This window comes from Cervus canadensis, chromosome 22 (assembly GCF_019320065.1).
Source record: "Cervus canadensis isolate Bull #8, Minnesota chromosome 22, ASM1932006v1, whole genome shotgun sequence".
Taxonomy (NCBI): domain Eukaryota; kingdom Metazoa; phylum Chordata; class Mammalia; order Artiodactyla; family Cervidae; genus Cervus; species Cervus canadensis.
The window spans coordinates 48,884,965-48,909,524 of record NC_057407.1 but is presented as its reverse complement, the minus strand read 5'-3'; the positions used below and the strand labels follow the sequence as shown (position 1 = coordinate 48,909,524).

General features: G+C 43.9%; 1 long non-coding RNA gene across 3 annotated transcripts in view; it reads left to right on the top strand.

Annotated features, from left to right (window-relative positions):
- The window catches only part of LOC122424455, a 69,612-nt gene extending 48,810 nt beyond the window's left edge, over nucleotides 1-20,802 (top strand). The window contains exons 3-5 of one of the 3 annotated variants that reach the window (XR_006264434.1): nucleotides 1,930-2,031; nucleotides 19,247-19,361; nucleotides 20,557-20,802. This is a non-coding gene — a long non-coding RNA (uncharacterized LOC122424455). Of the gene's footprint in view, nucleotides 1-1,929; nucleotides 2,032-19,246; nucleotides 19,362-20,438 lie in introns of all 3 variants that reach the window. The other 2 variants (XR_006264435.1, XR_006264436.1) reach the window with 2 other exon arrangements.
- Nucleotides 20,803-24,560: the final 3,758 nt, after the last annotated feature.

Below are 24,560 nucleotides of genomic sequence, written 5' to 3'. Positions count from 1 at the left end.
ACATGCTGCAAGTAAGAGTTTACATGCCACAGCTAAAAAATCCCTTGTACCCCGTACCCTAAAGACCCCGGTACCGCGACTGAAACCCACCACAGCCAAACACATACATGCACACACACAAGCAGACACACATACTGTGTTGGGAGAGAAAAGAGCTGAGCTCTAGAGCCATCTACTTGCTCCCTTCAGCAACTTTCTTTCTCCTTCCTGGGAATTAAATATTCAGCTGGACAAAGTGACAGCTTAAATTTTATGACTGAATCTTTATTTTCTCCATCCCAAAGAACTCAGGGTGATTGTCCTTATATAAGTGAGGCACCCTGTAAGTACCCATTCTTTAAGAAGATGTTGCTATTCCAAGTTTCCAAATGGAAAACCAAGGCTTAGAGTGGTTGAGACCATATACCACATTGAAAACAAAATATCTTACAATCTCCATACCGCTGAAGGGAGTGCATGCTGGATTTCCATGTTGCTAAGGGTAGAAGCACAGATGCCCTTTCCGAAGCCCCTTAGCCTGATGGAAAGGCCAGAGCAGAAAGGCCTTACAGCCTTGCAGGTGAGAGGCTCTGGAGAGGACCATCTTGGAAAAGCCACCCTCCCGTGCCTAACGAGGGTAGGAACTCTCCCCACAAGCCCACGCTGCTAGCAAAAAACGAGCATAGCCCAAGGAGCACCGGCCTGTGCTACATGGGGTTGAACTTGGCTGACTCAGCCTAAATAAGGTCGTACAGAGGGGCGTGTTTTAAAAAGATTTTAAAACAGCAAGCTCACTGAATGCAACACCAGCAAATTGTGTTTGAAGTGGACCAGCACACCCTGTTTGGCAGCCCCTGTGTGATTCTAAATGTCGTGAGTGCCATCTGCTGCCCAGATTGTGAAACGTCTTGTCTCTTCCTTTCTCTTCAACAAGAAAGTTTGAATGCAGTGGATCCCAAACTGCATAAGTAGGATGGGGATCTGACAGTCTCTCCAAGATTTGTGAACTCTTTGTGTTTTAACTTCCATGATAGCCTTAAAAAGTTAATACATATATATGCCAGATCGTCAGCCTGATAAAGGTAAATCATCAAACCAAATTCCAGGCCTTTGTTTTACATTTGTTAGGTAGGATATTGCTGGGAGATTGTGTTCATTGCTGTTGTTTTAATTCTTGCCTCTTAGTGAAATAGATCAGACGTGGGCTGACTTCTTAAGGAAGCATTGATACTAAGAAGGAAAAGCCAAAGGACCCAGCTGTGAGCTCCATAGCAATTGTAGAAAAGTCTTGTTGGAATTACATCATTGTAGGGCTCACAGGGGTCTTTTGGGGGTTGTCTGTTTGGCTATGCCACACAGCAGGTGGAATTTCCCTGACCAGGGATCAAACCAGTGGCCCCGCATTGTAAGCACAGTCTTAACCACTGGACCACCAGCAGGTCCCAGGGCTCGCGTGGTCTGAGCATATGTGACCCAAAAGAGTCTGAGACAGAACAGCAAGGAGTATATGCGCAGTGCAAAGACAGTTTTGTGGAAGCATCGTCCATCCCACTGAGTTGCTAGAGGTTATTGATGTAGCTTTATTTGGTTAACTTGTAATTTTGCTTTGCCTTTATGGTTTCTTAGGACTTACAAGAATAGGAAATGTGTGCGTAGGGTTGATTGAAATTTTTAAGTTTCATTATATACAATGATTTACTTCTTCTAACTGGTCCCCCTGTTTCTATCCCTCACCTCAGTACACACACATATTACACACACATATACAGTATTACTTGTTGAATGAATTATGTCAACACAGAGAGTTTGCTAGAATTTTCTTTCTCTAAAAAGGATGCATGTATTACTCAATATTTGTCAGGTGTTGGCTGCACTAGAGCTGTGCTGTGTAACAAACAACCACCAAATTCTAACGGCTTACAATAACCCTCTGTTTTTCTTGTCCACCAGTCTGCAGGCCAACTTCCAGTCTGTTTCCGGTGTCATTCACCTTTGAACAAGCTCATGCTCTATTTGTGGCAGGTGGCAGAAGCACAGGAAGCCCAGCTACAGGTACGCACGTTTAAAGCCTCTGCTCACATCATCTTTGCTCACATCCTATTGGCCAGAGCAAGTCACATGGCCAACATCAACTGGGCAAGGATGTAAATTTCTCCCACGGAAGTTGAGAGAAGCCAGGACAAGGGCCAGGAAGGAAGCTAGAGTTGTGGACAAATCCTATAATCTATCACAGACTCACATTTTAGAAATATTGCCTTTAGGAAAGGAATCATTTATATTCCCATTACTCCCTTTAAAAAGTGTAGAATCTCCCATCCATGGGGTAACTAAATCTATGCATTTAATTCTTTTTCTCCCATTTCTTTTTATATCTATATATATATTTACATATCTGGCTCTGCCAGGTCTTAGCTGTGACATGTCAACTCTTAAGTTGCAGCATGTGGGATTTAGTTTCCTGACAAGAGATAAAAACTGGGTCCCCTGTATTAGGAGTGCAGAATCTTAGTCACTGGACTACCAGGGAAGTCCCTCTTCCATTTCTGAAGTCGCTATCAAAGTAACTAATTGAGCTTAGGGTCAAAACTTCTAAATTGCAACAGGAAACCAGAAGAGGAGCAGACACAGGCCTAAAACTTAAAAGCTGGAAAGTTACAGACAAAGGGAACCCTGGAAGTTGTGCTGGCCTTTCCACTGTCTGCTAAACAGGCTTTTAAGAAAAAACCCAACTGGAAATGAAGTGATGGGATCCCAGGAAGCCCACTGCCAGCACCCAATGGAATAGGGTTCTTGGCTGGCTGACCTCACTCTCCCCAGAGCTCACCCTTGCACTAAACCTGTGGGAAGCAAGCTCGGGTACACGGGCCTTGCTGAGAAAGGCTCCCGCGTGGGCAGCTGGCTGACCAGTGAGCAGAGCCGGACCCTGCAGCTTTGGTCAGCTCACATGGGCATGGCAGGGAAACGCCCCACACCCAGCAGGCACTCCCAAGGCAGGGGTCTCCCTCCATGGAGAGAGACCTGCTGCAGGGTCCAGTCGCCTCTGTAAGGGTGAGCAGTCAGAATACTCACGAGATGTACAGAACGACTCCACAGTTTAAGAGAAGCAGCCCGTAGTGATCAAAACAGGGTGATTCTGACACGTGCGTTAATACATGAATGAACTAGAATACAGGTGATCCCTGGCTTCTGGTGGTTCAACATGACTTCTCGACTCCATGGTGGGGCACAGAGAAGTGCGTTCAGTTAGAAAGTTTTTTTTTTTTACTTCAGATTTTGAATTGTGATCTTTTCTGGGCTAGTCCTCTATAATAGGTCCTCTCTCATGATGCTGTGCAGAGGTAGCTCCCAGTCAGCCGCATGATAATGAGGGTAAACAAAAGATAACACTTATAAGCATTCCATTCCATGTTTCACTTTCAATACAGAGTTCCATAAATTACGTGAGATATTTGACACTTTATTAGAAATATTTATTGACTTATTTGGCTCCGCCAGGTCTTAGTTGTAGCACGAGGGATCTTTAGTGTGTGTGGCATGCGAACTCTTAGCTGTGGTATGTGGGATCTAGTTCCTTGAGTAGGGGTTGAACCCAGGTCCCCTGCATTGAAAGTACAGGGTCTTAACCCCTGGACCACTAGGGAAGTCCTGACAGTTGTTATAAAATGGGCTGTGTATTAGATGGTTTTGCCCAGCTGTAGGCTAATGTAAGTGTTCTGAGCACATGTAAGTTAGGCTTGATTAAGCTATGATATTCAGTAGAGTAGGTGTATTAAATGCATTTTCGACCTAAGATATTTTCAACTTATAATGGCTTTATTGGGGCACAACCCCATCAGAAGCTGAGGAAGATCTATGTAATCTAGATACACACTTAAAGTATAAGGAAATTTAGCCTGTGACAAAAAAGATATTCTTTAAAATGAAACCCCCAAAAATGGATAAATCAAAAAGTGTGTCAGGATAGCTGACTAGTCACCTTTGGGAGAAATAAATCTGAATTTCCTACCTGAATCCTTGCACCAAAATTAATTCTGGATAGATGAGATAATTATTGTTTAAAAGTTTAATAAAGATACACACCTGCTAAGTCACCTCAGTTGTGTCTGACTCTTTGCAACCCTATGGACTGTAGCTCACCAGGCTCCATGGGATTTTCTAGGCAAGAATCCTGGAGTGGGTTGCCATGCCCTCCTCCAAGGGATCTTCCTAACTCAGGGATCAAACCCACATCTCTTACGCCTCCTGCATTGGCAGGCAGGTTCTTTACCACTAGCACCACCTGAGAAGCCCATACAGGTACACATGGAAAAAATTTTTTAAATTTTAGTCATAGTGTGGGAAAGATCTCTCTTAGCCCTACATCAGCCTCAGAACCCAGAACAGAGGAGATCAGGGAGTCAGACCATCAGAAGAGGATCATTTTCCCTCCAAAGGTCAGCTGCTCAGAAGTTCCACGGAGCGGTAGGTAGAAAGCAGGAAGCAGCATTTAGAGGGGCACCAGAGATACCCCAGGCTTCCCAGGCAGCTCAGCAATAAAGAATCCACCTGTCAATGCAGGATTCACAAGAGACACGGGTTCGATCCCTGGGTGGCGAGATCCCCAGGAGGAGGAAATGGCACTCCACTCCAATATTCTTGCCTGGAAAATTCCAGGGACAGAGGAGCATGGTGGATTACAATCCATGGGGTCATAGAGAGTTGGCCATGACTGAGCATACACACAGATACCTAGTATTTCCTGCCCAGCCCATCTCCTTCTCTTAGAGAAACCCAGTGTCCTCCAAAAGGGGCTGCCCTGTACTCTGTGATCTCCCATCAGACCCATGCTGACTGATCAGAGGTTATTCCCAGGAACTTGGAAATGGACCCAGAGACACTGGCCCTGCTGGCTCTGAGGAGAGAAGCCTCAGGGTAATGGGGACCTAAGAGCTAGCGTGGGTACCTTGACATCCACAGATGCCACCGAGGGAGGCCCAGGAAGCTGGGGTGAAGCGGGGTGTGTGCAGGAGCGGGGCGGGGGGGTGGGCACCAGTTCAAGGCCACTGGGCCTCAGAGAGACGGCAAGGCTGGAGTGCAGTGACCCCCGTTCTCCGGAAACCTTTTCTATGAGCAGCCCCACCTCACCCCATGACCCAACAATACACCCCCTTCTACCTGCTAATCTTCCTCGCAACTTCATGACTTCGGGAAGATGCAGCTTATACAGACACGCACACGAAGAAGAGTGCCTCAGACAGGAAGGGACAGACAGAGGCCACTGTGCAGAAGGAGATGTCCCGCAGGCTCTGACCTGTGCAAGAGGGACCTGAAGGAGCAACAGAAACACCGCCTGGGACAAGAAAACGCGCAAAACCAGCACACAGTGCCTCCGAGCCCACGGCAGGGGTGCTGTGGGGGACACTTGGCAAAAGAAAACGCTCAGAAGCGGCCGCCAGAGGACAAAAGGTCCTGTGCTTCTCCTGGTATTTTCAAGGGAGTTCGCAATGTGGAGAAAACGGCGATGTTCAACCCTTGAGCAATGTCTGTGAGGGCTGAAAACGCCAAGCCTGGCAGCTTGAAAGCGGCTGCGTCGGGGTCACAAAGGCCAGGCCCCTCCGATTCCAGGCAGGGGAACAGCTCTTCAGACTTTACAAGATGATCTCCATGGTGCTGATTTTCACCTCTGAGGGCAAGCGTGAAGAAAGCGGCACAGTGAAAGGGCTCACCCTCAGATCTGAAGGCTCAGCGCCCCACCTTAGCGAGAGTGCTGTGTTGACGCCATTGGGCAAAAGTGGGGCCTTTTTCAAAAATAGAATCAAGCTGCACCGGTGGCATTTTGGGAAACAAAGACTCTTCAGGGGAAAAGAGATTTGGGTTTTGTTTTTTAATGAGTGCAGCAGTACAGAGTGTCTCAGGGCCACAGGCAGAAAGTCCACAATTGAGCCTCAAAGAAATGAGGAAAAGGAAACTAAGAGGCGTCCAGCAGATCAGAACCACTGTCATCCCTGCTGGGATGTTTCTAGCCAGCGATGGTTGGTTGACTGGTCAGGAATCTGAGCTGAAAGGTGGTTTTAGTTGCTGCTGACAACTGAGGTGGGTGGGGGAGTGGGCCTCTCCCTTTCTGTACGTCCATCCAGGAGCCCCCAGCTCTGTCTCATCTTCTCTTCTGCTTGGTATTAGGGCTGGAAAGAGTCTTTGAGACAGACCAGCCCTCTACTTCTGTGTGGCCCTGAGATATTAATTTATGATACATCCTCCCCACATGTCCCCTCCCTCTTTTCTCCAGTTCAAGATGGTTTCAGGGTCCATGGCAAGACAAAAAGAGACTCAGGCCATGGGATCTTCTGCTTTTGTTTCCAAAATCTGTGCCCAGGATTAGGGTGAGGTCAGGTGAAGCAGTGTCCCTGGTCCCAAATTTTAAGGAGCCACCCAAACACTTAATAATCAAGATAAGGTAATGTTCTAATGCAACAGTTTTAAAAAATCAAAATGAAAACCCTCATAAAAGCCACAGTTTTAAAGTTTGTACTGTTACATTTAATGGCTGAAGAGGATACCTCACTCCCCTTGTCCTAACCCTAGCCCCACCCGAGGAAGAATTTGGAGGGTGTAGGGAGGGAGAAAGGAGTTTTCAGAGAGGGAAGGAGGAAGGAAGCATCTCCCTCAAACCAGACAGAGATTCTTCCCAGTTGAGGAAACAGGATTCCTTAGGCCCTGGGAGCCCCAGGCCTCCACCTGGAGACCTAGTGAGAGGTGGAAGCCGTTGTTCACTCACCCAGTTGTGTCCGACTCTTTGCGACCCCATGGACAGCAGCACACCGGGCTTCCCTGTCCTCCTGGAGTTTGTTCAAACTCATGTCCACTGAGTCGGTGATGCCATCCAACCGTCTCCTCCTCTGTGGCCCCCTTCTCCTCCTGCCCCAATCTTTCCCAGCATCAGTGACAGGTTGGGACCCCAAAGAAGAATAATTAGTTCACCACAGAGGTAAGAATATGGACATCTGTACAAAGGATTTCCAGGCCCAAGAGTGGTGAGGGGGCGCCCTAGAAGTGGGCTGGGACAGTCGATGTGTCCGCAGTGACCCCAGGCACCTGGTCACTAAAGGATGCTCACTCCCTAGGACTTGACGTCACAAGACCCCAGAATGGTGGTCCAGTGTGGAGAGGATGTCTGAGATCACTGCCCAGCAGCCAGCAGAATGGAGGGAAACACATTCAAAACACATTTCAACTGACAGCAAATAAAAGGTTGTACAACTGGCTTAGGACAAATGGTTTTAATATCTGCCAGATCCAGATTGGGAATCCAAAGTCCAAAGGTTGATTAAGCAGCCTTTGCATCCAGAATGGAGGTTTTTGTTTTTGTTTTTTTAGAAAAAAGACCAGATGAATCTACATTTGATGGAGAAGCATCAATTTCAGCATGTCAATTTAAAATGACAGCCTTAGTTTTAGGAAGAATGTTTATTAAAATCATATTTTCTATTTCCTGTTACCTCCCTGATGCTCCTGCATAAATCTCTTCTCTCTGTCAAATGCCTGGCAGCGTTTGGTGACGGCTGATGAGAAATCAGAGCAATCTGAGAGCCATCTGTCTTACCCTCCCCACCGTCACCTCCCACCTCCCACCAAAGTCCTTTCGGGAAGTTGGAGCCGAGAATTTATACAGCATGCTTCCTTCTATCCGATCAGGAGAGAGCCCAAGATCTCACAACTGAAATTTACTTCCAGATCATGATGAAGTTATTGGCTTTCTGTTGACATAAATTACACGGGTACTACAATAGACGGAGCATCATTTTCTCTGGGCTGCCCGGTTTTTGTAATAGCAGCTGGATTTCTCAGTGTAATTTTTCTTAAGGTCAAATTTTCTCCTCCAAGTAGAGTCAGTGATATGAAACTTGTCAGAACAAATCTAGATGTATCTTTATGTTCTTGCATTATTCAATTCCCAGATTCTATCAGGAAGGTAGACAAGGAGAAAATATATCATTAGCAACAAAATAAATATCGGAGGCTATGCATACAGTATCTGTGTAAAACAGAAAGAATACAACCCAGGGGAAAGAGAGAAATTTCCATTATTTATTCCAAATACCATTACTTGCTGGAAACCAATAGAGTTTCCACTGCAGTTTACTTCCAGATTCTAAGACACCATTACCGCAAGATACACCCCAGGTTTAATAAGAGTTTTCAAGGAGGAAAAGGAAACTGTATTAAGTATTCATTAATTGTAAAATGAATTCCATTTGGAGAAATGCTAAAATGTGAAAAGTAGCCATCTTAGAATAGAGAAAAACAGGTAAGGAGATGCTAGCTCATTGCAACTTAGCCATTAGTACTTGCCCCAGAGGGATGGCCATGGTAATCCCACACAGGAACCAAAGACAAGATCATAAAACTTGAGATCAAGACACAGAAGGGGAGGAATGTGTTTTTCCAGGTTCCCTACGTAAAGTGGCTTGAAGGGAGGGGCCGTGCCTATAGTAATAATAGGGTCAGACCCTGTGTGATGTGGGTCCTCAGTCTCCTTGTCAGGGGAAATCAGGGACTTCTTTATTCATGCAACAAATATGTATGTGAGTTGAAAATTTTCCAGACACTGTTCCAGACACTGATGATACCTAAAGAAATAAGACAGAGAAGGTCCCTGCCTTCCTGGAGCTTAGATTCTAGCAATGCAAGAGGAGGAGGCAGGACACTCAGAAGTACGTGTGTGTGTTCAGTCACTCAGTCATGTCCAGCTCTTTGCGATCCCACGGACTGTAGCCCGCCAGGCTCCTCTGTCCATGGGACTTTCCAGGCAAGAATATTGGAATGGGTTGCCAGGCCCTCCTCCAGGGGATCTTCCCAACCCAGGGACTGAACCCATGTCTCTTGCGTCTCCTGCATTGTCAGGCTAATTCTTTACACTGCACCATCAGTAGGCAAACCAAATAAGCAAGGTCAGTCTACACAGTGAGAAGTGCACAGAAAGAGTTTAAACAAGGATGGGGCAGCGCCTCTGAGGAGGAGTGACTGAGCTGAGACCTGGAAGAGCTGGAGGGAAGTTGTTCCAGAGAAAGGAAACAGCCAGTAAAAGTTCCCAAAAGATGCATCACTAATTATTAGAGAAATGCAAATCAAAACCACAGTGAGGTATCACCTCACTCCAGTTAGAACAGCCAGCACCGAAAAGTCTACGAATAATGAGAGAGAGGAGTCTAAGTGAACCAACTTGGAACCTCAGAGCCTAACTCGCTTGTTTGCTGGCTACATAACAAGTTACTTAATCTCCCTAAACTTTACTTTCCTTACCTGTAAAATTTACCTTCTAAGGAAGTTATGAGGATTAGATGAGCTTCTGTGTATAAAATGCTTAGAACAATACATAAGATATCTAGGTGCTCAATAAATTTAAGATTTTTTTTTTAAGTCTACAAATAATAAGTGCTGAAGAGGGAATGGAGAAAATAGAACTCTCCTACATTGTTGGGAATGTAAATCGGTGCTGCCACTGTGGACAGCAGTATGAAGGTACTTTAAAAAACTAAAAATAGAGCTACCATATGATCTAGCAATCCCATTCCTGGGCATATATTCGGAAAAGATGAAAACTCTAATTCAAAACGACACATGCACCCCAATGTTCGTAGCACTGCTATTTACGATAGCCATGACATAGACACAACTTAAATGTCCATTGACAGACAAATGAAAAAGATGTGGTACATACAGACAACGGAATATTAGTCATAAAAAAGAGAAATGCCTTTGCAGCAACATGGATCGACCTGAAAATGATCATATTAAATGAAGTAAATCAGAGAAAGATGAATGTATGATTTCATTTATATGTGGAATCTAAAAAAATAATACAAATGAGCTAATTTACAAAACAGAAACAAGCTCACAGATTTAGAAAACAAAGTTATGTAGAAAATGAACTTATGGTTGCCGGAAGGGAAGGGACAGTCAGGGACTTTGGGAAGGTCATGTAAACACTGCTATGTTTAAAATGGGTAACCAACAAGGACCTATCGTATAGCAGTACATGGAATGCTCAGTGTTATGTGCCAGCCTTGATGGGAGGAGGGTTTGGGGGAGAATGGATACGTGTATATGGTATGTCTGAGTTCCTTTGTTGTTCACCTGAAACTACCACAACATTGTTAATTGGCTATACCCCAAAACAAAATAAAAAGTTTATAAAGTTTTTAAAAAACAACAACAACAACAAAAAGTTATAGTTACCAAAGGGGAAATGTGGAGGGGAGGGATAAATTAGGAGGTTGGGATTAGTATATACAACCTAATATATATAAAATAGATAATCAATAAGGATCTACTGTATAGGGAAATATATTCAATATCTTATATCTATATTCAATATCTTAATAATCTATAAGGAAAAGTATATATATATATATATATATATATACACACACACACACATATATATGTGGGTCACTTTGCTATATGCCTGAAACTAATAATATATTATGAATCAACTATAGTTCAATTAAAAAAAAAAAACTCTTTCTTGTTGTGGCTTCTAGGAAAACACTCTGGTTGATCTAATTCTGTCTGTTCTTCTGCTCGTTTCCTGTCTTCCTGACCTGTTCATATTAATGGGCCCAGGTGCTTCCACCCTTGCTCGCTACAATCTACTCCTAATACAGTGGCCAGAGTTACTCTTAAAATATGAGTCAGATCATGTTACTCCTTTGCCCAGGACCCTCCATGGCATACTATTTCACTCAGAGTGAAAGTTCTTCCAGTCACCCGAGAGGCCCCTTGCAACCTGCCTCCCTTACCCCTCTGCCCACAGCTCACTCTGACCTCCTTGCACACATTCGGAATACTTCTGCCTCAGGGCCTTTGCACCATCTCGCCTATCTTTCTGAAATCCTCTGTGTCCAGATATCTCATGGGTCAACCTCTGAACTTCTTCAAAGTCTGCTCAAATTGTCACCTTCCCAGAAAGACCTTCCCTGACCACTTTGTTTAAAACTGCAGCACTTCCTCCTGTCCTGATTCCTTTTTCTTTCTTTCTTTTTAGTTGCCTTTATTACCTCTTGATAGTACTTTATCATCTGTGTGTGTGTGTTCAGTCGCCCAGTCATGTCTGACTCTTCGCGACCCCGTGGACTGTAGCCTGCCAGGCTCCTTTGTCCATGGAATTTTCCAGACCTGAATCGTGGAGCAGGTGGCCATTCCTACTGCAGGGGATCTTTTTGACCCAGGGATCAAACCGGTGTCTCTTGTGTCTCCTGCATCGTCAGGTGTGTTCTTTACTGTGGCACCACCTGGGAAGCTCACACTGTCGTCCACTTGTTACTCTTATGGTTTACTGTTTCTCCCTCCCAACCAGAATGTAAGTTCCCCAGAGATGGGGATCTTTGTGCTTTGTTCATAGATATAATCCAAATGCCTCTTAGGATATTTCTCGATGTATCTTGGAGTTCGTTCTAAGGTCTCCCCTCTGCCTGAAGGGGACTGTTCCCCAGACCCTGAGTTCAGAAGGTCCCTCAAAGCCTACAGAACCTGGAGACAATAAGGTTGTCTAGGGTATAACCCTGGATTTGAGGCAGACGAGGTGGGTGTGGGGCTCAGTGGCCACTCCCCAGCTCTGTGATCTTGAGCAAGTCACTTCTCTCACTAAGATTCAGTTTCTTCATCTGGAATGTGAGGTTAATAATAATTGTTCCTCCTGCCATGCAGAAGAGTGGTGGGAAGTCTGGCTTTAGAGCTTAAATTCCTTATGCCTCCATTACCCAGGGAAATGGCCCACTCAACAGCATTGGGTTATGACCCAAGGTCAATGTCCACATTTGCCAACTGACCTTTGGGATAAAATATTGTTTCTGAGGGAGGACACATTGTATTTTTTTTTTTTTAATGGCCACGCTGCTCAGCTTGTAGGATCTTAGTTCCCCAACCAGGGATTAAACCCAGGCCCTTGACTGTGAAAGTGCAAAGTCATAACCACTGGACCACCGGGGAATCTCACACATTGTTTTTTTTTTTTTTTATTGATTGATTTACTTTAATTGGAGGCTAATTACTTTACAATATTGTAGTGGTTTTTGCCATACATTGACATGAATCAGCCATGGGTGTACACGTGTCCCCCATCCTGAACCCCCTCCCACCTCCTTCCCCTTCCCCTCCCTCTGGGTCGTCCCAGTGCACTGGCTTTGAGTGCCCTGTTTCATGCACCGAACTTGGACTGGCGATCTGTTTCACATATGGTAATATACATGTTTCATTGCTATTCTCTCAAATCATCCCACCCTCACCTTCTCCCACAGAGTCCAAAAGTCTGTTCTTTACATCTGTGTCTCTTTTCCTGTCTTGCATATAGGGTCATCGTTACCATCTTTCTAAATTCCATATATATGCGTTAATATACTGTATTGGTGTTTTTCTTCTGACTTACTTCACTCTGTATAATAGGCTCCAGTTTCATCCACCTCATTAGAATTGATTCAAATGTGTTATGGCTGAGTAATATTCCATTGTGTATATGTACCACAGCTTCCTTATCCATTCGTCTGCTGATGGGCATCTAGGTTGCTTCCATGTCCTGGCTATTATAAACAGTGCTGCGATGAACATTGGGGTGCACGTGTCTCTTTCAGATCTGGTTTCCTCGGTGTGTATGCCCAGGAGTGGGATTGCTGGGTCATATGGCAGTTCTATTTCCAGTTTTTTAAGGAGTCTCCACACTGTTCTCCATAGTGGCTGTACTAGTTTGCATTCCCACCAACAGTGTAAGAGGTTCCCTTTTCTCCACACCCTCTCCAGCATTTATTGCTTGTAGACTTTTGGATAGGAGCCATCCTGACTGGCGTGTGATGGTACCTCATTGTTGCTTTGATTTGCGTTTCTCTGATAATGAATGATGTTGAGCATCTTTTCTTGTGTTTGTTAGCCATCTATATGTCTTCTTTGGAGAAATGTCTGTTTAGTTCTTTGGCCCATTTTTTGATTGGGTCATTTATTTTTCTCAAATTGAGCTGCAGGGGTTGCTTATATATTTTTGAGATTAATTCTTTGTCAGTTGCTTTGTTTGCTATTATTTTCTTCCATTCTGAAGACTGCCTTTTCACCTTGCTTATAGTTTCCTCCATTGTGCAAAAGCTTTTAAGTTTAATTAGATCCAATTTGTTTATTTTTGCTTTTATTTCCATTACTCTAGGAGGTGGGTCATAGAGGATCCTGCTGTGATTTATGTCAGAGAGTGTTTTGCCTATGTTTTCCTCTAGCAGTTTTATAGCTTCTGGTCTTACATTTAAATCTTTAATCCATTTTGAGTTTATTTTTGTGTATGGTATTAGAAAGTGTTCTAGTTTCATTCTTTTACAGGTTGTTGACCCCCAGCACCACTTGTTAAAGAGATTGTCCTTTCTCCATTGTATATTCTTGCCTCCTTTGTCAAAGATAAGGTATCCATAGGTGTGTGGATTTATCTCTGGGCTTTCTATTTTGTTCCACTGATTTATATTTCTGTCTTTGTGCCAGTACCATACTGTCTTGATGACTGTAGCTTTGTAGTATAGTCTAAAGTCAGGCAGGTTGATTCCTCCAGTTCCATTCTTCTTTCTCAAGATTGCTTTGTCTATTTGAGGTTTTTTGTATTTCCATACAAATTGTCACACATTGGTTTTAAAACTCAGAGATCCTGAAAGCATCTGGCTGAAGTGGAGAAGGAGTGAGATTAAGGTACTTCAGACAGAATAGGCCATACTCACAAGGGTGGAGGAGAGCCGTGCATGCCATGGTCAGGGGCTGCTAATGTGGGAGAGCCAGGTTTTAAGAGAGTGAACCTCTCCCAGAAGTCCTTCATGGGCCCTCTGGGGACTCCCAAGCCAGCACTTTCTCCATTACCCCATCTTCTTAAAAAGTGACATGTGGAATTATTTCAATGATACAGTTACATTTTCAGATCCAGTTCCTTGGGCTCATGAGGTCCGTCACAGGCCATCGAGTTTCTGTTCAAGCAGCATGGTCTCCTTCTGTATCTAGTTACCAAGAATCTTATCAGAACAGAAAGTAGCCCCACGTTATTGTCCCAATTCTGCCAGTCACCTGGATCCCTGTCCATCCCATAGCTTGGTGTCTCAGACTATATTTCCCTTTTAACAAAATGGTACAAGCTTACACCTGTTGGATCTTTTGTGTTTATGGTATCTTACTGGCTTTGTTTCAGGTTTGTAAGTCTGTAATTTCAGGCTGGGCCCCAGGGGTATTTCTGAAATATAATTGTGTATTTTGTATGTGTATGGGTGTGCAGGCATGGTCTGTGGCTTTGAATCTGAAGTTTAAATGGTAATAATAATAATTGGCAATTAATGATTCAGATTAAAGGAATAAGATTTTATTGATAAAAATAATAACACTACTCACTCTTTATTGAGTGCTTGGCTTTTGCCAGCCAGTAAATTAAATTGAGGTAGGGAGTATTTAGGGCTTCCCAGATGGCGCTAGTGGTAAAGAACCTGCCTGACAATGCAGGAGACAGTCAAGAGGCACAAGTTCAATCCCTGGGTTGGGAAGATCCCCTGCAGGAGGACACAGCAACCCACTTGAGTATTCTTGCCTGGAGAATCCTTTGGACAGAAGAGTCTGGCAGGCTATAATCCATAGGATCTCAAAGAGTCACACACGACTGAAGCGGCTTAGCATGCACACACAGGGAGAATTTAAGGGTGAAACAACTGATCACACAAAGTCAGGGGTGGAACCAGGTTTCAAACACAGGTGGATTGATTCAGGAGTCCATTTTGTTCTTTTTTTTTTTAATTTTGGCTGCTTGGGCTTCCTCTAGTTGTGGCAAGCAGGGGCTGCTCTTCGTTGTGGTGCGCAGGCTTCTCATTGCTGTAGTTTCTCTTGCTGCGGAGCACGGGCTCAGTAGTTGCGACACACAGGCTCAGTTGCCCTATGGCATGTGGGCTTCTCCCGGAGCAGGGAGCAAACCCACATCCCCTGCATGGGCAGGTGAATTCTGATCCACTGGACCACCAGGGAAGTCCAGTCCATTCTGTTCTTCACAAGCAGTTTTTGCATTCTGGTGTTCTCTCCTCCTCCACTGGTCTTGCTCCTCTTCGGTAATGATTCCCAGCTCTTTGCGGCCTCAGCTCACTGGGGGATGAGGCTTCCTGCAGAACCTGCTTCCTTGGCACATCCCTGGTCTCCAGTGCATGCTGCCCAGTTCTCTGCTGCTTACTGATTCCGGCCCAGCGATGTCTCCAGCCACATCATGGGAGACTGCACTGGGAGAAAGCCCCCACTGCAGACAAGCAGTCCAGTGTTCTCCCACTCTAGCCCCTTCCCCTTATCTCCCTCCACCCGATTCCTCACACTTCCTCCCTTGAAGTTTTCTCTTGAGCCAGGCTGAGCAGGGTTCTTGAGAGGTGCTGCTGAGAACATGCTCGTCACCTGGAATAGGCCATTTTTTTTTGGCTCCCATTCCACATCCCCCAGGAACCCCAGGGTTCTCGGGTTGCCTGCAACAGAAACTGACCCTTGAGAGAGCTTATTGGAATAACATGGGAAGGCTCAGAGAATGTACAGAATCTGCCATGGTGAGCCCCAGAAGGAGAAGGAATTAAGAATTAAGACCCCTGAGGAATCTGGGTAGCAGGAGTTAATGAGTGATTCCTTCATGGAACCTCTATTGGGATAGATTTTCCACCCTTGTGTTCCTGTGTTCAAGGTCCAGTTTCCTGGAAGAAAGAGTGTGAATGGCTTGCTTTGGGTCACTTGACCACACATATCCCTTGGCCATGGCACTTTGACTGACATTTGCTCCAAGATTCTGTGCCATGGGTTGGGGCAGTTTCCCAAGGATAACCAAGGAGGGGGAGGAAGGGATGCTGAGCAGATGAGATCCTAGATCACAGCCTCTCCTCCCTTCTCCCTTAGACCCACATTGCTGTCTTCACTCATGATGGTCTATCACCCATCAGTCTTGCCTAGGCTTGTTATTTAAGTTGCATGCAGTGAAATCACGCCCATAGCCATCATTGGGCCTTACATTGTGACTTTCTGTCTTCTGAGAGAGAAACTTCCTCTCTTAATCCTCTTCTTGTTTTTTCCTCAGAGAGGAGAATGTTTGCTTCTAGGGTAGCAAACATACTCCTCATTAATGGTTTTGGGGTTGGGGTCACAGATTCCAGTGTACCCAGAAAGAGGCCAGGTGGGAAATATCAATGGGGGCAGACAGTAGGGAGTACTGGGGACTGTGGTAAACTGGAGAGCTGAGCCCAGCGTGGCCCCAGTGAGACTTTTAAAAAGTAAAGTGGGGGCCAAACAACGTACAATGGGCGGTCATCTGTGAGCACTCTTAAGACCAGTGAACCATCAGTGTGTGACCTCTACCAGTCATTAGGAACAAGTCAGAGAGACTCTTCAACTTTTTCCCCTTCACCCTGCAGTGTGGCTTCGCTGAGGGCACGTGACGGCCTTGTCTGCTTCAGGGGAGGCAGGGGAGAGGCGGAGACCCCCACTGCAAAACTGAACACAGGTTAACATCTTCAAATATTACCCAGCAGTAGCCCCGTTTGGCTCGGGTAGAAACTTGTCTTGGGCTAGACTACATCAAGTTGCTATAGAGGCTGGCTCAAACAAAAGCTGCCTTTGACCATTGAGAGAGGAGAGTCTGGGTCAGAAGAATCAATTTTCTGATGAATCAGTGAACAATCCTGAGTGGAACTAATCAGGCTTGTGCTGCGTCACCCTTTCTTTATAACCCATGGTGATTTGAAATCTCGCCACCCTCCTGTGATTCCCCCACCTCGTCTTTTTGCCTTCCTAACATGTAGGCAAACACACTGTGTATATCTGCTCACACACACACACACACACACACACACACACACACACACACACACAGAAGAAGAGGATGTAGAAAAGTACATTTTAGGGATAAGAAGGCTCAGAGAGATGCTAGAGGCTTCCTGGACAGGACTGGAAACAGAGAGCTACAAGGGGATGACGACCAGTGGAAGGAATTTAGCTCTCTGCCTCCTGGGAATCGAGAAGGTCTTGGGGAAACAGCCCTGGGTAACAAATTAACTCTGAATTCCTAGGGGATTAATGGGTAGGGAGCATTCCTAGCAACTCTCCTAGTTACTGAAGCCAAGGGAATAAGGAAGGGTAATCAATGAGTTTTTCCCTCAGTATTCCAACTGATGTTCTTCCACAAAGCATTGGGTCATATCTCTGTAGCCGTTGTAGGTCAGGCCTGGAATACCCATCAGACTAGTTAAGGTTATCCTGGCTTCAGGGAAGACTAATGCACTTTGACTGACTTGAACAGAAAGGGGGATCATCGGAAAGCTCCTGAAGGCTTTTATGAATTCAAAGGGAAGCCGAACACCCACAGCTCAGCAAGGGGAAGACAGTGGTTGTGTTGACATTGATGGGACTGTCTCACTAGGCTCTCAGTTCCTTGGGGAAAGAGCATGTTATGGGCCCTGTGACTGACCTTGGGCTCCCTAGAAGCAGAAGGGTGCTGATGCAAGTGATTTACTGGGGGGACGCTCTCAGGGGAAATCTGATAGGCAGTGAGGGAAGCAGGACAGAGCAAGAGAAAGAGATGCAAGTCTAGTCTCAGGCTGATCTCACTGTGGAATCTGGAGAGCGTACAGCCCTGCAGTTACCCCATCTCAAAGCATGGAGCCTGCTTGCATACCCCCTATCCATCAGTTATTGACCGTGGGCTGCCTTCAGGAGAGGGCATCATTTCTCAAGCATTTTGGATCAAGGAGATTCAAGAGAAGGGGCCACTGTGAGCTGTTAGCGGCCAACGCACACAGCAGCTGGGGGATGGTGCCCCACCCAGGCAGGAGGACCTGGGCAGACCTGCATCCATGGCCCTGGTTTGGCTGAGGTGTCCACATAAGAGCAATAAGCCATTGAGAGGGAGAGAGAGAGGCAGAAATCTGAGTCTGGACATGGTTAGGGGCTGTTTCAGGGAAAAGTAAACAAAAGAGTGAGGATCAGCCATGCCAAAGGTGTCTAACATGTCCACTTAAATCACTTCTGCTGAAAATGTCCTTCTGGCCAGTAATTGATATCACTTGCCTGACCTTTCTCTGTATGTATTTGAATTTGTGACCCCAGGTCTAAAACCCTTCAGGAAGATTTTTGTTAGGTGTCTAGGTATGTACCCCAAAGTGGAATCTGTAGGTCAGCAGGTGTGAATGTGTTGAGCTTTAGCAGACATTGCCAAAGAACTTCCCAGAATGACTGTACATTTGACACTGCTTTTAACAATGCATGGAAGTTCTACTTGCCCCACATCCTTGTCAGTGCTTGGTATTGTCTGTCTTTTTCATTTTAGCTCTTCAGGTAGACATGTAGTATTCTTTCAGAGAGAATTTAATTTGCATCTCTCTGATGACTAGTGAAGTCAAGCACCATTTCATATGTCTTTTTATTATTGACTTATGGGAACTCTTTATATATTCTGTATATGGTTCCCTTGTCAGATATATACCTAACAAATGGTGTATATGTATATTTATGTGTGTATGTTTATATAAACAGATAAGATAGGTATAGATATATAGATTTATAGATATACATACATAAAAACACATATACAGAGTGAGAGGAGATATATGTGATTTATACATAAAAATATATTTATTATATATTACATATAATTTTGTATTTGATATAAACATGAACATATAAATATTAAATACAGTATTTAATACAAATATATGTATAATGCATATAAATATGCTTATATAATTATTAATTACATAAATTTAATGTATTTTATATATATACACACACACCATATATATTTGGGCTTCCGCAGTAGCTCGGCAGTAAAGAATCTGCCTGCCAATGCAGGGGACATGGGTTTGATCCCTGGGTCAGGAAGATCCCCAAGAGAAGGAAATGGCAACCCGGTCCAGTGTTCTTGCCTGGGAAATCCCATGGACAGAGGAGTCTGGTGGGCTACACCCATGGGGTCCCAAGAGTCAGACACAACTTAGCAACTTAACAACGTATATGTGAAAATCATGTATCTTCCCTCACTGTGACTTGCTTGAATTTTCATTTTCTTAGACATATTTTTAATGAATACAAACATTTAAATTTAATCTAGTTCAACTTACCAGTTTTTTCCTTTATATTTAGCATTTTCTGTACCTTATTTAGAAAATCTTTGTCCATGTCATGGTTGAACATTCTCCTATTTTTTCCCCTAGAAGCTTTATTGTTTTATCTTTTATATTTAGAAACATAATTCATCTGGAATTTATTTTTTGTGTTGAATTAGAAATTGAGGTGTCTTCCACCACCCCCATGGATAGCCACTCATTCAGTACCAATTATGGAAAAAGATCATCGTTTCCCAAAAGGACTACGGTTATGCCATCTGTCATAATCTGATGGTAATATATGTTTGAGTCTGTTTCTGGTCTCTTTGTTCTCTTTCATTGGTTTATTTTTTTTATATGCACGTGCCAATATCATACCATTTTAATAACGATAGCTCTGTACTAAATCCTTGGGTGATTGACTTGTCCTAGTTTTCCCAGGACATTGCAGCCCCCCACTCCCCACATTTTTATTGAGGTATAATTTGACATATAACACTATATTAGTTTAAGGTGTACAAAATAGTAATTTGATATATTTAACTTTCTAGTTTTTAAAACTGACAGCATTGCATCTCAGAAAACCCCTCAGAACTGGGCAAACTAGAATAGTTGGCCATCCTAGTAGACTGCAATACCTGGTGACATAGATCCTCCAAATTTGTTTTTCTTCTTCAAAATTGCCTCAGCTATTCTTCACCTTTTGCATTTCTTTATAAATTTTAGAGTCAGCTGATCAGTTTCCACCAAAATAAAAGCTCTTCTGAGACTTTCACTGGAATTGAATTAATTTATAGATAATTTTAGGGAATTGGCTGCACATCTTTTGTCAAATGGATTCCTACAGATTTAACGTTTCTATGCTATTTTTGTCAATGGTACCATTTTTTAAATTTCATTTTGTTTTTGTTGTTATTGTGTTGCTGATACAGAAATAAGATGAAATTTTGTACATTGACCCTCACTCAGTGACATTGCTGAATTTACTTATTAATTGCAATAGTTAATAGATTTTTTGAACATTATGTATATACAATCACACCTTCTGTAAAAAACGATAACTTTTTTATTTCTGTACAATCTCTTTGGCTCTTTCACTTTTATCTTAAGGTTTGTACTGGCTGAAAACTCTAGTGCAGTGTTGAATAGAAGTGATGATAGTGCCTACAAAATTATCTCTTAATTTGATCCTCTGGAAGAATTGTTCTTTAACTTTAAAAATGTTGTTCTGAGAGTTGGAATTTTATGTACTGTGACCAATAAATAGTTTTATGGCAGGTGGGTCCAGTTGTGGCCCTACTTTTATACTGACATAAAGTGTAAATACGCCTGCCACACAGTGAGACGACTTATTCACATTTACTCATTTAGGGCGGACGTTGGGATTAAAGCCTGTGTTTCCTGAGAAGCTCCTGATGAGAACATCTGTTGGCTTTTGTTTGCCTGGCATCCTTTTCCTCACGTCCTCTTTGTTCCTTCTTCATTCCAGCCATGGGATTCCAGTAAGCTCCCACTCACATTACTCCATCCCTGGCCTCCAGGGCCACAAACTGGCCCTGGCCCATCAACTTATTTCTTCCCCAAATTCAAATAGAAGCCTCCTGACACCGTGTGGAAATGCCCTGGGAGCGGAATCAGGGCCTGCTGCTGCTGGCGACCTGGAGCTCACCAGTTTGCTGTCCTTCCTGTGGAACGGCTCCAGAATCCTCTTTCCAATAAACTTCCTCTTTCCCTTATCAAAGTCGGTTTCTGTTTTCTGTTAGAGAATAAGTACCCTGTGTCCAATTCTCTTTACTTTGCCATCAACATTGAGAAAAATGAGAATTTTTTTTTTTAGTTCTACCACTTTATTGCTACCAACCCATCTCCCTCCACCCTCGTACACACACGCTCAGTCATGTAACCCCATGGACTGCAGCCCGCCAGGCTCCTCTGTCCATGGACTTTTCCAGGCAAGAATACTGGAGTGGGTTGCCAGAGAACATATTTTTAACAATATCATTGTATTCCACTTATCTGTATTTTACTTACTGTATTATAGAATTTTTTAATTGACTCAGAATTGGTCATTGCATATTACAACCATAATTAAGGATTTCCTTTATTGCATATACATAATTTGAGTTCAAGATGTTCAAGCTGGTTTTAGAAAAGGCAGAGGAACCAGAGATCAAATTGCCAACATCCGCTGGATCATCGAAAAAGCAAGAGAGTTCCAGAAAAACATCTATTTCTGCTTTACTGACTATGCCAGTCTTTTAACTGTGTGGATCACAATAAACTGTGGAAAATTCTGAAGGAGATGGGAATACCAGACCACCTGACCCACCTCTTGAGAAACCTGTATGCAGGTCAGGAAGCAACAGTTAGAACTGGACATGGAACAACAGACTGGTTCCAAATAGGAAAAGAAGTATGGCAAGGCTGTATATTGTCACCCTGCTTATTTAACTTATATGCAGAGTACATCATGAGAAACGCTGGGCTGGAAGAAGCACAAGCTGGAATCAAGATAGCCGGGAGAAATATCAATAACCTCAGATATGCAGATGACACCACCCTTATGGCAGAAAGTGAAGAGGAACTAAAGAGCCTCTTGATGGAAGTGAAAGAGGAGAGTGAAAAAGTTGGCTTAAAGCTCAACATTCAGAAAACTAAGATCATGGCATCCGGTCCCATCACTTCATGGGAAATAGATGGGGAAACAGTGGAAAAAGTGGCAGACTTTATTTTTTTGGGCTCCAAAATCACTGCAGACGGTGATTGCAGCCATGAAATTAAAAGACGCTTACTCCTTGGAAGGAAAGTTATGACCAACCTAAATAGCATATTAAAAAGCAGAGACATTACTTTGCCAACAAAGGTCCGTCTAGTCAAGGCTATGGTTTTTCCAGTGGTCATGTATGGATGTGAGAGTTGGACTGTGAAGAAAGCTGAGCACCGAAAAATTAATGCTTTTGAACTGTGGTGTTGGAGAAGACTCTTGAGAGTTCCTTGGACTGCAAGGAGATCCAACCAGTCCATCCTAAAGGAAATCAGTCCTGGGTATTCATTGGAAGGACTGATGATAAAGCTGAAACTCCAATACTTTGGCCACCTCATGTGAAGAGCTGACTCATTGGAAAAGACCCTGATGCTGGGAAGGATTGGGGGCAGGAGGAGAAGGGGATGACAGAGGATGAGATGGCTGGATGGCATCTCCGACTCAATGGACAAGAGTTTGAGTAAACTCCAGGAGTTAGTGATGGACAGGGATGCCTGGCATGCTGCGATTCATGGGGTCGCAAAGAGTCAGACACTCTAGGCTCATGGGCTCAGCAGTTGTGGCACATGGGCTTAGGTGCCCCACGGCATGTGGAATCTTCCTGGACCAGAGATCAATCATGTGTCCCCTGATTTGGCTGGTGAATTCTTAACCACTGGACCACCAGGGAAGTCCTAAAGTTTTCTTATTTCCAGGAATTCCTATGTAACATTGGAGAACACAGAAAGATCATACTATAAGCTAAATTTCTCTGTAGTTGTTTCTTGACCATCTTGTTTTATAATGTACTAGTTAAACATTTATTATCATCAGAGAATTTTTTTTAAAATGTGACTTTAAGATGTAAATCAGCTAGTCACTTAATGGCCATAATGATCCCTTATATTTGAATACTGCTTGATAGTTCACAAAAATTATAGTTCCATATATTATCTCTTAAGCTCCTCACAACAACCCAGGAGGTAGAAAGGCAAGATATCATTACCCTAGTTTAAAGAAGGGCAACCCGCCCAAGATTGCACAAGAGACAGGGAGTGGGAGGAGTATTCTGGTCACACCACCGAATCTGGTCAGAGTCATTGCCGTGTAATATAATGAATGATACAATCATGCAATTCAAGAACTGGGTGATGAGTAAATCCTGCTTCACCAGCTGACAAACACGCTGAGTCTCACTGTAGGGATGTCTCTGGTTTGTCAGCACAAGCCCCGAATGGCTAAGTCGGTTGGGAATCCCAGACCTCCCCTTCCCTCCTGGCTCCACCTCCTCCCCTGCATCTGGGGCTCACAGCCATCGCAACCAGGGCTGACTGCTCTGAAAGGTGTTAGTCTTGTGCTGTAGCAGCTAGGAGCCTGGTGTCATTGCTGACTCTGGAACTTTCCAAAGGTGTGCCCTTGGAAAGCAGTGGTCTTGTCAGCGTCCACTGCTGCCCGCAGGATCCAAGCACAATGTCCTTATACCTTATACGTATGCCTTTCCCTTCTCCAGGGGATCTTCCCCACCCAGGGGTCAAACCCGGGTTTCCCACATTGCAGGCAGATGACCATCTGAGCCACTAGGGAAGCCCATATATGAACACCCCAGCCTGAGATAATTATTCCTGCAGCCCCAGGTGTGGGGGAGGGCTTCGGCGACCAATCCTCTGGTCATCTGTGAATACACAGGCCATCCGAAAGAAGTGATTTGGATGGAGGCTCTTGTCCTCACAGTGGCTGTTCCTTCTGTATTTCCCTTCAGGGACTCCACAAAAAAGAAAGGGAGGTGCTCCTCCCCTTGGGATTACACATTTAGATAGGTGCACCCACACTGACTCAGGGGTCCCAGTGTGATAGTTCTTTGGATTCATTGTGCACTCAGTCTCTTCCCCAGGTAACAAGTCAGGTGCAGAAATAAGCTGCCCTGAAGCTTGTATGTATGCGTTGGTTTAAATTTTCACATCCTATTATGGCAAATATAAAACATACACATAATATAGAGAATATAATAGTATACCCCATCTCCAGCATAAACCCATCACTCAGCCTTTTTTAAAAACATTTTATCTTTATTTACTTATTTATTTGGCTGCACCAGGTCTTAGTTGTGACACACGGGATCTTTGATCTTCGTTGCAGGACCTAGTTCCCAGACCATGCACCAAACCGCAGCCCCCTGCATCAGGAGCAGAGTCTTAGCGACTAGACCACCAAGAACTCCCCATCACTGAGTCTGAACCCTTATCAACCCTCACCTAAACTTCTTTTATCTGTTCTGCTGTTTCTCCCTTCCCTCTGGAGTATCTTAATGGCAGTCCTAGAGATCATAGGATTTCACCCTTATTCATTTTATGTCCATAATAGACAACAGACTGTTTTAGAAAACATCACCACTGTATGCTTGTGACACAATACCATTATGACACTGACAAAATGACTAACCTTGAAATTAATAATTCCTTAATATTAACATCATCTAATATCCAGTCTTTGGTCACATTTCCCCACTGGCTCAAAAATGTCTGAAACATCTGTTTATAATTGATTGGTCAAATCAGGATTTGCATAGTCTATTTGGTTGTTTGGTGTCTAAATCTCTTGTTAAGGTAAATTTCTTTATTGAGGAAATCCTCTCATTTGTTATGTAGAAGTCTCCACATTCTTGGGTTACTTGATTACATCTTCTTGGTGTTGTTTGACACTTTCCTAAATTGTTCATTCTCCCTTCTCCCCATAAACTGATAGCTATGTTT